This window comes from Protopterus annectens, chromosome 3.part1, assembly GCF_019279795.1.
Source record: "Protopterus annectens isolate FY-2018-M chromosome 3.part1, PAN1.0, whole genome shotgun sequence".
NCBI lineage: Eukaryota > Metazoa > Chordata > Ceratodontiformes > Protopteridae > Protopterus > Protopterus annectens.
The window spans coordinates 1,097,876,890-1,097,889,723 of NC_056732.1; the positions used below are offsets into that span (position 1 = coordinate 1,097,876,890).

Consider the following 12,834-nt stretch of genomic DNA (forward strand, 5'->3'; position numbering starts at 1 on the left):
GCATATGTCTCTTACCTGGGGCATAGTGTTGTTTAGGAGGCAATCAAATCCTTCAAGCATTTTAAGCATGCCCTCAAGGCAAAGATCCTGGACCATTTGCGAGAAAACAACTTTAGAAGTGAAGAGGAAAGCTGGCCCCCTCAAAGAAGAGAAGGAACAGAAACCACCTGCCTAACCCCCAGCCTTGCCTAAGAACAGAGACCTTTACAGCTTGGAGCATCTACTTTGCATTTGGAGATTAAGCATCCCGCTTCCCTTGCGTTAGCCGGTCGTCAGAGCATCCGACGGGTATTTTATAATTACAACTTCAAACTACACTAACCTCCAACGGTGCTCAGTTTCTTTAATAAAGTTACACAAATCTAAAGCACAAGAGTCAAGGCCAACATAGCCAATCAGGCTCCCTCCCAAGGATTACACAAAGTCGAGTAATAAAGATGAGGTATCTGTTTAAAAATTGAAATAAATGGTTGTGTTACTTAAACTAAAATATCTGTGCCCGGGGGTGAGGCAAGAAAAACCAAAATCGTCTGAAACTCACTACTTCAGAAACTTTCAGAACGCGATACTCTGACTTCGTAGATGACGCTTTCACGCCAACCTGCCAAACGAACCAGCCGCATCGGACCATGCGCAAAAGACTGATCTATAATTCAAAGTGGAAAGGGATGATGATGAAGCGGGGGGGGGGGGTTCAAGAAATAAGGATAAAGTGGGATTTTGGACACAGACCCTTAAGGAGAATAATAGCAGCCATATAAAATATTATATTCATAAAGTAGTACAAAGTATTATAACTAAGCCAACTCAAGAATGAAGAAAGGAAAGGCTGCAGATAGGGATGGTTACAATGAGGGGTACAGAGAATAGGCAAATGAACCAAGGTTTTGGGAGCAAAAAAACTAGAAAGGGAAAGGTAATACAGTGGTAAGAGGCTAATAAGGCATATGGACTGCAGGCTAGAGACTACCTTCCATGTCAGGGATTGATATCAGAGTATAGCCAAAGAGAAAGGGATAGTGGAACCCTAAGTGAAAGACCTGCTCTGGCAGAGTTTTTAGTTGAATCGAGAACAGACACTACCATTAAAAAAGGTATAATTAGTAGTGCATATACAATATTTCATAACTACAGAAATCTCTCAGAAGAGGTTATAAAAATGGAGAGAGAGATTAGCTAATCAATTCACAAGGAAACAATAGGAAAACATATTTATGGTTCCTAAATATGCAAAAAAGTGTAGAAAACTTAGGATTTTTGTTTGGAAGTGTTTGAATAGGTATTTTTACACCCCACACAGACTCCAAAGAAGTAAGTAGATGCAAAATGTTGGAGGTGTGATGCAGAAGAAAGAGGTGACTAGGAACATATGTTTTGGGAGTATAATGAGTTGGCAGACTTTAAAAATTCCCTACAAAGTACTCTGTCAGAAACATTGCATGAGCAAATGGATAGAACTAAGGAAATTATTGTTTGAGCTGGGATACAGGATCTGAATTGCCTAGACATAAAGGTCTTGTTAGGTTTAACTCTTGTGGCTGATAAAAAAAGTAATTACTAGAAAACGGAAATTAAAGTCTAAACCGACAGAATTTGAAGTCGTAAATATTGTAACTGGGATAAAAGAAATGGAAGTGGGATCTTTTGAAAAGGGTAGGAGGAAATTACACAGAAAAAAAATGGAAATTGTAGGAAAAGTACATGCAGAATAATGTTTTGGAAGAGGAGTGAGGTTTAAGGAAAGGCAGAAATTGCTAGATTTTTGTAAGGATGGATTGGTGGCAATTATACAAAGAACACGTTAAGATGGCTGGTTTTCTTTTATAAAAAATATGTTTGCCTATGTCTTAAATGGTAATTCAATAAAGGTGTTAAAGAAAGCACTTTAATGCTACCAGATGTTTAAAACAAATGTTAACACAAGCAGCCATACAAGATGTAAAACTACTTCTGTAAAATGAATACGTCACTGCAAGGCTGAAAATACCTTTACTAGAAGAGGTATGTGTTTGAAATCATGCAATTTAAATTAATAAGCAGCCAAACTATAATAGGCAGGAGCAGCTGACCCCTTACAAAATCTTATAACAAATCAGTTGTGAACTACAATTGCAAATATGACTATCGATGCTGAAATCTACATGGATTTTAGCTTTTATAAACCTCCGTATTACACTGTTAGTATGATGAAGATGACCTTTTCTAGGTACATGCACTTAGAATTTAGTCAGAGTTTTGGATCCTAGGTTTAACTAGAGTGGAATGTGGTTCCCCTCTCAGTGTCATAACCTGATACCTGCACATACAGTAGCACCTTAGGTGAGTACACAAGTAACAACAGAGAGATTATGAAGGACCACAGTTATCACTCTTATATGCAGCCAAGCATTTTTATACTCTGAGGAAGCTAAACAGATTTAAGCATAAAAAATGTTAATGCTTACTGCTAGTAAATAAAACCATTCAACAAAGTAGTAACCCCTTTTAATTTTATGTAAGGAATCCTTGCATTTTAACCATCTTCTGTACCATAACAGAAGTCTGCACACACAATTTGGTGGGTCAAGTGTTTTATCCAAGACCAGATGGTTTAGTAGTTAAGGTCTTCGCCTCCCATGCACAAGGTACAAGGTTCGATCCTGACCTCAGACCAATGCCTGTTTGGAGTTTGCATGTTCTTCCTGTGCCTCCATGGGGTTTCTCCCATGTCCAAAAAACATGCTGACTCTTTCCATCTCAAACTCATCAGCTGTGGGCAGCAGCACAGACTCTACATGGTGCCCTATAGGGGTAAGGGTTGTACAGACCAACCACTTTGGGCATCTACTGTGGTGCGCAGTATCTTCAAGATAGAAGAACACAGATCACAGACTGTGTGCCATAGCAGAACTAGCCACTCAACAGTGTAAAATATGGCTCTAGGTGATTCGGTCATGTTGACTAATGTTGCCAGAAATGGGCATGGGGTAGTTACCGGTGATAAGTGGGTTGAGGACCCTGCCTACTCTGACCCAAGCCAGGGAGCCATGCTAATGGTGGGAGGGGGTATATGTGCCCCTATTGGCCAGTGTGTGCCTACCATAAAGCCCAGCTACTGGCTGGCTGATGTCTAGTTGCTCAGCCTGGTTTACCTCAGACAGCTCTGTTGAGCGAAAGCTGGACATAAAACCAACCAACTTGCCAAACATGAAATGAGAATTGCTACGCTTAATGTAGGTTCACTGACAAGGTGCAGCTTGGAAGTGGATGACATGATGATACGGAGGAAGCTGGACATCCTGTGTATCCAAGAGATGAGATGGAAGGGAAGTGCAGCAAAGCCACTTGGCTTGGGATCCAGAGTCTACTACTCAGGTGAAGGGCAGGCTAGAAATGGTGTAGGAATTGTGGTGAGTGAGAGGCTTCAGAAGGCAGTAAGGGATATCATCAGAATTAATGACAGACTTATGGCAGTCAGACTCCAGTGTAATGATAGGGCACTATTCATAATCTCAGCCTATGCTCCCCAGCAGGGTTGTGATAGTGAGGACAAGAGTGCATTCATGCAGCAGTTGCAGGACCTACTAGATAAAGCAGGACAACATGAATTGGTGTTGATAATGGGTGACTTGAATGCATATATCGGGACAGACAGAACAGCATATGAGGACTGCCTGGGTCCACATGGGTGGGGCAACACGAATAAAGAAGGAGAAGCCATTCTAGACTTCTGTCTGGCAAGTGGCTTGATAGTAGCCAACACATGGTTCAGAAAGACAGACAGTCACAAGATCACATACAAGAGTATTCAACACGCAACTCAGGTAGACTTCCACCTAGTAAGGAAAAGGCACTGGAGTAGAATCCATGATTGCAAAGTCATCCCCAGTGAAACAGTCAGCACACAGCATAAACCACTAGTTGCCACAATCAGCTGCAAGCAGTGGTCAGAGAAGGCTTTAAGGTCAACCGAGACCAGGCTGAAGACCTGGAAGTTGACTGGAGAAAAAGTACAACAGTTCAAGGAATGACTCAGGGCTCTAGCATCCCAAGAAGAGGAGGAAATAGGTGGAGTTGAAGAAGAAAAGCAGCGCCTAAAAACCGCATGTGTTAGGACTACAGAAAAGATACGTGGCACAGCCAGGTATGGAAATAAGGTACACAAGGAAAGCTGGTGGTGGAATGCAGAAGTCCAATAAGTCATCAAAAGAAAGAAGGCATGCAGGAAGAAGTGGGAGATAGAAAAGACTGACCAGGCTAGGAAGGATTACTGGTTGGCCAATAAAGAACTTGCAATAGCAAAGAATAGGGCATTGGAGGCACTGTACCACCTTCTGGAAAGTGACTCAGTAAGGGCACAAAGAAACTATATCAGGTTGCAAGGCAAAGACAGAAAGATAAAGAAGATAGTCAGACACCCTTCATAAGGGATGCCAGCAACAACCTGCTCACGAGTCCAGAGGACATCAAAGGCAGGTAGAAAGGAGTACTTCCAGCAGCTTATGAATGAATAAAACCTCACAGAAGCTGTACTGTCCCAAAAACAGCCTACAATGAAAGAAGAGGAGGAGCAATCCCTAGAAGAATTAAGAACAGCACTAAGGAAGATGAAGTCTGGGAAAGCAGCAAGCTCAGATGAGGTCACAGCAGATATGATAAAGATGCTGGGTGAGACAGGGGAGAAATGGCTCCTGAGGTTACTAATAGCAGTGTGGACAGAAAGGCATATCCCAGATGACTGGAGAATAAGCATACTCATGCCAGTGTACAAGAACAAAGAGGACATCCACAACTGTGGGCAGTACAGAGGCATCAAATTCCTATCACATTGCATGAAAGTTCTGAAGAGAGTGACTGATAAATGGATATGCAGAGTAGTAGAATATAATATGGGAAATGAGCAGTTTGGATTCAGATCAGGATGCAGCACAATTGACCCGATGTTTACATTCAGACAGATACTTGAGAAGAAGCTAGAGATGAGGAGAGAGTCCAACTGGGCATTCCTAGACGTGTAGAAAGCATATGACAAGGTCCCAAGAAAGCTGATCTGGGCAGTACTGTGGTGGTTTGAAGTCCCAGAAACATTGGTAGAATTAGTGCAGGCTATGTACAGGGACCCAATGACTCAAGTACGAACAGTGTTCAGTCTCACAGGGGGGGTTCCCAGCAGGAGTGGGTGTACATCAGGGTTCAGCTCTGAGCCCACTGTTGTTCATACTGGTGATGGACTACATTAGCAAACAGGTTGGAGGGGACCGATCAACAAAGCTGCTGTATACAGACGATGTGGCAGAGCAGGCAGACTCTGAGCTAGAACGTCAGCAAAGGATAGGAGAATGAAATGCAACTCTAAAGGCATATGGGATGAAACTAAGCACAGATTAGATGGTTGTAATGGCAGCAAAATGGGGAAATCAGAAGAAGCTGAGAACAGAACTAGAAGGGAAGATAGTGGAACAGGTAAACAGCTTCAAGTATCTGGGAGGGGTAGTTGAGGAGAAGGGTAGTCTGAATGAAAAGGTCAAAGCTAGAATCAAGGGGCTGCAGCCAACTGGTATAGAGTATCAGGTGTAGTCTATGAAAGAAGAATGCTAAAGAAGCTGAAAAGTAAGGTGTATAAGACAGTGGTGTGACAAGTACTACTGTATGGTACAGAAACCTGGGCAGTAAAGGTAGAACAGTTGAAGAAGCTAGAGGTGATGGAAATGAAGTGCCTTTGAAATGTGGTAGGATGCACACTGTGGGACAGGTGAACAAATGAGGACATAAGAGCAGAAGCCAAAGTAGCTCCAATTGCAGAAAAGATCAAAGAGAACAGATTATGGTGGTTTGGGCACATGTGTAGATAAACAGAAGGCAATCTGATGAGGAAGATTTGGGACAGACAGGAAGAATGTAAGAGAAACCGAGGACATCCAGCAAAGAGGTGGATGGATTGTGTGAAAGATTATCTGCGACAGTCAGGCATGAGTGTTGAAGGCAGGAATGTGGCACTGAATCGAGACAGCTGGCAACAGTTAACACGATACCCTGACCCCATGTAAAAAATGGGAAAAAGGGGCTGAAGAAGAAGATGAAGTGTATTATCAAACTCTTGTATCACAATAATACAATGTGATATGGTGTATAGCATCCAAGGCTAATCTTCATGAATTACGATGCTTATTTTACATGAACCTAAAACGTTAGCAGAAATCATGTAGAGCAAAAGCGCAAGGAATATACATCCATTTAAAGCACTTTTTATAGTAAAAGTAATAGTGCAGTGGTAAACACCTTGCAATTAAACATCCACATACACAGTTTATACAGCGTCCATGGGGAAAAAGCAGAATAAATGGGGAAGGTAGCAGCAGAAACAAGAAATAATTGATGACAGCATGGGAATTATGAAGACGTATGACCTACAGGGGAGGGATAAACACAAGGTAAATTGATATCTACTGTGAGTAAGGAGCTGAAGCAAATCAAGGGAGATCCAGTCTATTACAGGGGGAACATTCTTAGCTCCCACTTTCTTGTAAATAAACAAATCACTCTCAGGATCTAATCCCATTGTACATTGCAGAATATAAATATTTAAGGGCACCACTCCATTTCAAGGAAAGGTACTATTTGTGTACTGCATCTCTTCAATTATCATAATGCACCAAATGCTCTGAGCAATAGCTATACCATATCTAGAAGATGAATGAAAAAAGAGCCCTTTAAGATGTTCATTAGAGATTGCTGTTGGTCTAAGAAATAACAGTTCATGTAGCTACACAAGGTAAAGGCTGACCCATGAAAGACAACATATGAATGCAAGACTAGTATTACTTCAAAATCATGGAACATGACAAGCAAACTAGATGAGAAAAAAATCACGTCACCTGCTATAAAAGTAATTACAAAGATACCGGGCACCACCCAGATGGACAGGGGTTTTGGTGGACACTAAATTACACTGACAGCAAAATTAAATTTTCCAGATATACATACACTTTTAAGCCACTCATTTTAATCACTGTTGAATCTTTTTGGGCCTTATCTGATCAAAAAGGGCATAATACCACTTCCCCAAGTAGGGTCTAGATAAGTCATTTGAAAGTCTTTATAGCCCCTAAAGATCACTACGCTCTTCTGACAAGACATTTCTAACTGCAACTTAATCAAACAATACTGCTGGAGTATCCATATATTTCTCCTCTCTCTCAAACCTGGAATTCCATACCGGTCTTTCAGAATATTAAAAAACAGTAAGTCTTTCAAATTACATTTAAAGGATCACTTAAAAAGTACTTGACTATGATCTTGCACCTCTCCTGAGATAACCTAAATGCTGATGCTCTTTCAACCTCTTTTCCTGAGCATCTCTACTCACTAAATGGCGTTCATACTCCTCCTGGTGTAAACACCATCTGGTCTACTGCTCTTTGTACTTCAAAGGACCTCCTATATGTATTGTTAACCTCACAATTTACTTTTTTTTTTCGCCATAAACAAAAAAATCTTTATAACAAACTGCATTATATAATCAATCATAAATCTGGTTTCATTTTCTTGTCCTTAACTCTAACATTGTACTAATGCCACATCAGGTGTAAAAACTTTATCAAACTGTGTCTAACTTATATTGACCTATAATGTGTTTATGGTTATTGTTTAAGAGGTATGATGTATTGTTTTACTGTTTACTTATTTTATTGTAGAGCTTTTCTCTTCAGGCCTATGCTGAAAAGGGGCAGCTTGTCTATCCAGTTAGACCATCGTGGTAAACAAATACAATAAGTAAATAAATGCATAAATGATGGTAGCCCATTACAGACTTCATGTTCAACTAAGCAGAATCTTTTACTTATATGGGGTATTTAAGGGCATTTGTTTTTATTTTAGTTTCTTAACTGAGAAGGTCCAAACAAGCAGATCACATTACAATCGAGGCCGGGGGAAGAAAGCTGCTCAGGCAATCTCTTTAATATCAGTTAAGAAGATATTAAGTATAGTACCCATATTAATGTGGAAAAAATTACGCTGTCATGCAGTACTGCACAGTGGCAATTTGACTAATCTAATTTATAAGATAATCTTGCAGTCACTTAACGTATGCAAGGTGCTATTTTTTTAATGACATCCAAACGAAAATATCATGCTGATGCCCTGCTGGGCAGAAAAACTATGTGGGATTTTATTGTCCTAGGTTATGATTTTCTAACTGCATAAGTATAGTACAGCTTTGTTCTGCACTCGAATGACAATCCAGATAAAATTTTATAACAATAACAAAATGTACTTATTCTCGGTGATAAATACAGAAATAATCTCTCAAAATGAACATAAATTAATTTAACCAGAATGGGCTTGAGAAACAGTCATTGTGCACCAACATTCTATGCCTACTTGGTTGGTACATTGTGTTCAGAGTGGAGTAAGGAACATTATTTAGTATCCGACTAGGTATAACATCTACATACGTAAGAGACTACAGTTCTCAGATATACATATGAAAGCTGTGCATATCCTGCATCAAATTACTGCTATGCAATTGGTATCTATTAAAATATTTTATACACAAATACCCCTCTTCATAATGCTTGTAAACTAAAAACTGTCATTTATTTAATTTATGACAAGCAAAGACATTCCGGAAGCAAGACTTTCTAGATGCTGCTACATAAATGTTATGGAAGGTTCCTACACAAACTGTGCTACCTTGTACAGCTGCATAAATGGTATAGGAAAACAGAGCAGAAAATGTGTGCTTTCTCAGTAAATGAAATGAAGTGGAATGAGGCCCATAACCAAAACGTAAAACAAGAGAAGCAACAACTGTGAGAAGAAAGAAAACAAAAATACAAGAATTATACTAATTTTGAAGATGGGAGTCATTTATTAATTTTTTAATTAATACTTTATATTGCTGTGGCAACATTCTTATAGGTTCACAGGCACTTAGATGAGCACTGACTTGTGAGAATCTTAAGCAAATTAGGCATGCATTCCCATTGAGTTTCTAGCTTTAGTAGTTTAGTAAACGGCTCCTATATTTTGTGTATAACCCCAGGTCAGATAATCCTTTAGTATTAAAAAAAAACCTTTGTATAGTAAGTATGAATAACTATAATCCTGAAGCAGATATTTACATGTTCCCCCTGTCTATAAGAGACAAGGGGCGAACTTATTGTTTTCCACTCATGCATCCAGGCTGCACTTGAACAAAATAAGAGACATGCTTAACTTCACATGGAAAAGAAGGGGGTTCCAGAGAGGTGGCATTCTCTATGAGACATTCATCCCTCTAGCATGTTCTACTTAGATTGCAAGAGAGACGGAGTTCACCCGAGTTAGTGTTTCTGCCACTACTGGACTCACAGATCTGTAGAAGGTCTGAAAGGATTTCCACTTAGCAGACTGTAGGATACTGAAAAGAGGGACAATGGCTTTGAGAAGGTCAGAGGAGATTTCCTTTGATCATCTTGGTGAGAAAACCTTGTGGTCTCTCAAGCAGAGTCAGATGTTGGGACAGGTACATGGCGACTGGGACATTATATTCAATGATTGGCCTAATGACTACAGTGTACAGTGAATTATCACTTCCTATATTTGTATGTTATACCATTGGTAATAAGCTGTACTACAAAAGAAGGATTCCTAATGACAGACAATGCACTGTAGCAGTTCATTGTCTACACACAGTCAAAAAAAAGAAGTTATGTCCTTACCATAACGTTCCATGTAGAGTGTTCATCTCGTCTTTGTTCTTACACACGGGTTCGGAGCCGATCCTCGGCTCTGAGTCGGCCGAATTGCAAAGCTCTGAATCTCAGAGAAGCTCGAGACCAGCCCATATCCCACAATCCTCCCTGCCATTACTCAGATCTAGTTTGCAAGCAAACCAGACAAAAGGATCCAACACCTGCGGTGCTAGAAGCATACACTCTGTTCAGCCATTCAGAGACACTCTCTCTCCAAAGGAATAACTAATGGTCTAAGCATATATCCCATGACACATGGGACTATATACCCCGCAAAGGGTCAAGACACGTCGATCAGACTCTAATCCTACCAGTTCTTCCAAACACAAGGGAGGGAATGTAAGAACAAAGGCGAGATGAACACTCTACATGGAACGTTATGGTAAGGACATAACTTCTTTATGTAAGAGTGTTCAATCTCGCCGTTTGTTCTTACACACGGGTAGCGTCCCTAGCTCCATGACCCTGAGTGACTCATGGAAGAACGTTCCTAAGCACAGTGGAACCAAATGATGTCCTATCCTTGGAGACATTGTCCACTCTATAATGAGTGATGAAAGTATGTGGTTTAGACCACGTGGCTGCTGCACAAATAGTATCCAAAGGCAAGTGAGCCGCATGAGCTAAGGAGGTGGAAACGGATCTGGTAGAATGGGCCTTAGGTTTGTTTGGTAAGGATTGGTTTGATTTAGCGTATACAAATGTTATACAGTCAGCAAGCCATTTAGATAGTGTACGTTTAGTAATTGCCATGCCCTTTTTATTGTCTGCAAAGGTGACGAAGAGTTGATCCATTTTTCTGAAAGCTTTGGTCCTGTCTAAATAAAATCTTAGCTGCCTGTGGACATCCAACTTGTGCAGCATATACTCCAGTTTGCTAGTATGGTTTTTGAAAAAGGTAGGGAGTTCTATAGACTGGTTAATATTCGTAACTGAACATACTTTTGGAAGGAAAGATGGATTTGTACGCAAAGAAACCCTGTCTGGGTGGAAAATTAGGTAAGGTGGTCTGACCGATAATGCCTGCAGTTCTGAGACTCTACGAGCTGAGGTCACAGCGACGAGAAACAGTGTTTTCCACGACAAGAACTTTAGAAGGCATGAAGCAGGTTCAAAAGGTGGCAACATGAGTTGTGACAGAAGTAAATTCAGGCTCCATGGAAAGAAAGGTTTTCTGACAGGCGGTCTAAGATGGAAGGTTCCTTTCAAGAAGGCTTTACAAAGCCTGTGAGACATAATGGAAGAACCTCCCTCACCAATATGGAAGTTTGATATGGCCTCCAACTGTACTCTTAGAATGGAAGTAGAAGCTCCTTCGTGAAAAAGGATGGATAAGAATTCTAAAATTTTATGTAAAGGAGCTACCAAGGGATCTAAGTTTTGACTAGATGCCCAATATACAAAGCGTTTCCACTTACTCGTATAGAGCTTAGTAGTAGAGGCTTTATGAGAAGCAACTAGGATGTGTTGAACTGACGGAGGGAGTAGATGAGACCTGGCTAAGCAGGGAAGCGGAGCAGCCAAGCTGCTAGTTTGAGGGACTGTAGAGACGGGTGAGGAACTCCTGACGAGTGTGTCAGCAGGTCTGGCACTGGGTCCAGAATCCACGGTTCCTCTATTTGATGAGCTTGAAGAAAGGGAAACCATATTTGACGAGGCCAGAATGGGGCTATGAGTATTATAGTCCTTTCCAGGCTCCTGGCTTTCTGTAGAAATCTGGGAATTAATGGAGTCGGTGGGAATGCATATAGGAGACCCGGGGGCCAATCGTGTATCAGTGCGTCCCTGGGGACATCCCCCGGAGGAGATAGAAGGGCAAAATAGCTTCTGCATTTTGCATTCAATGGGGAAGCAAACAGATCGCAGCAAGGCTGGCCCCATTTGCGGAAGATCTTTTCCGCCGTCTGTGAATTCAGGGACCACTCGTGAGGTAACAGGATGGCTCTGCTCAACCTGTCCGCAATGGCGTTAGATGACCCCGGGATGTGCGTTGCTATCAGAAAGCAACCCATGGACTCTGCCCATTGCCAAATTCTCATGGCCTCTCTGCATAATGGGTAAGACCTGGTTCCCCCTTGCTTGTTTATGTACCAGACTACAGACATGTTGTCTGTCTGAACTGCTACTGTCCCTAGAGGTAAGAGGGCTTGGAAGTGTTGCAACGCTAGGAACACCGCCCTCAACTCCAGAACATTTATATGTAGAGTGTACTCCGTGCTGGACCATTCTCCTTGGACTGTTCTTCCCTGAAAAAGGCCCCCCCCACCCTATCAGGGAAGCGTCCATGGTTATTGTGGTTGTTGGAATGGGTAGAATGAACGGACGACCCACAGTGAGGTTCTGGTCGCACACCCACCATGAGAGGTCCCGTCTGCAAGATTCTGTTATCCTGATCTCGTGAGTTAGGGGTAGGTGTTAGAATGACCACTGTGCAAAGAGCAGCCATTGAAGAATCCTCATGTGTAACCTTCCCATAGGGACTGCAATTAATGTGGCTGCCATCAGTCCCAACACTTTTAACACCAGTTTGGCCGGAGCTTTCTTGCTGACTAGAAGAAGTAGGACCTGCTGTTTGAGCATTAAAGCTCTTACTGGGGGGGGGGGGTTTAGTAGTGTCGATCGTGTATTTAGATCTGCTCCGATGAAGGAAATACATTGTGAGGGCGATAAACAAGACTTTTTGAAGTTTATGGATATCCCTATGTGGGAACAAAGGCCGATTGTGTAGTCTCTGGCTTGCAGTAGTCGACGCTCGGTGGTGGCGGTGAGGAGCCAGTCATCCAGATAGGGAAACACCTGGAATCCTTGTCTCAAGTGAGCCGCAACTACTGCCATGCATTTGGTGAATACCCTGGGGGCTGAGGTAAGTCCAAAGGGCAGAGCTCGAAACTGAAAGTGACTGGCCCCCAGCTGGAAGCGCAGGTGATCTCTGGACGGTCTGGCCATTTTGATGTGGTAGTACGCGTCTTTGAGATCTATAGAGCACATCCAATCGTCCTTCTGTAAGAATGGAAGGATAGATTGAAGCGTGACCATCCAGAACTTTTCCTTCTTCACAAAGTTGTTTAGATGGCTGAGATCTAAGATCGGTCTCCAGTCCCCTGTCTTTTTTGGAACT

The 12,834-nt window shown here is 41.7% G+C and overlaps 1 protein-coding gene across 1 annotated transcript in view; it reads right to left on the bottom strand.

Annotated features, from left to right (window-relative positions):
* Positions 1-12,834, bottom strand: part of LOC122797753 (trafficking protein particle complex subunit 9-like) — a 3,992,710-nt gene that overhangs the window by 102,126 nt on the left and 3,877,750 nt on the right. The gene's annotated exons all lie outside the window — the stretch shown is intronic.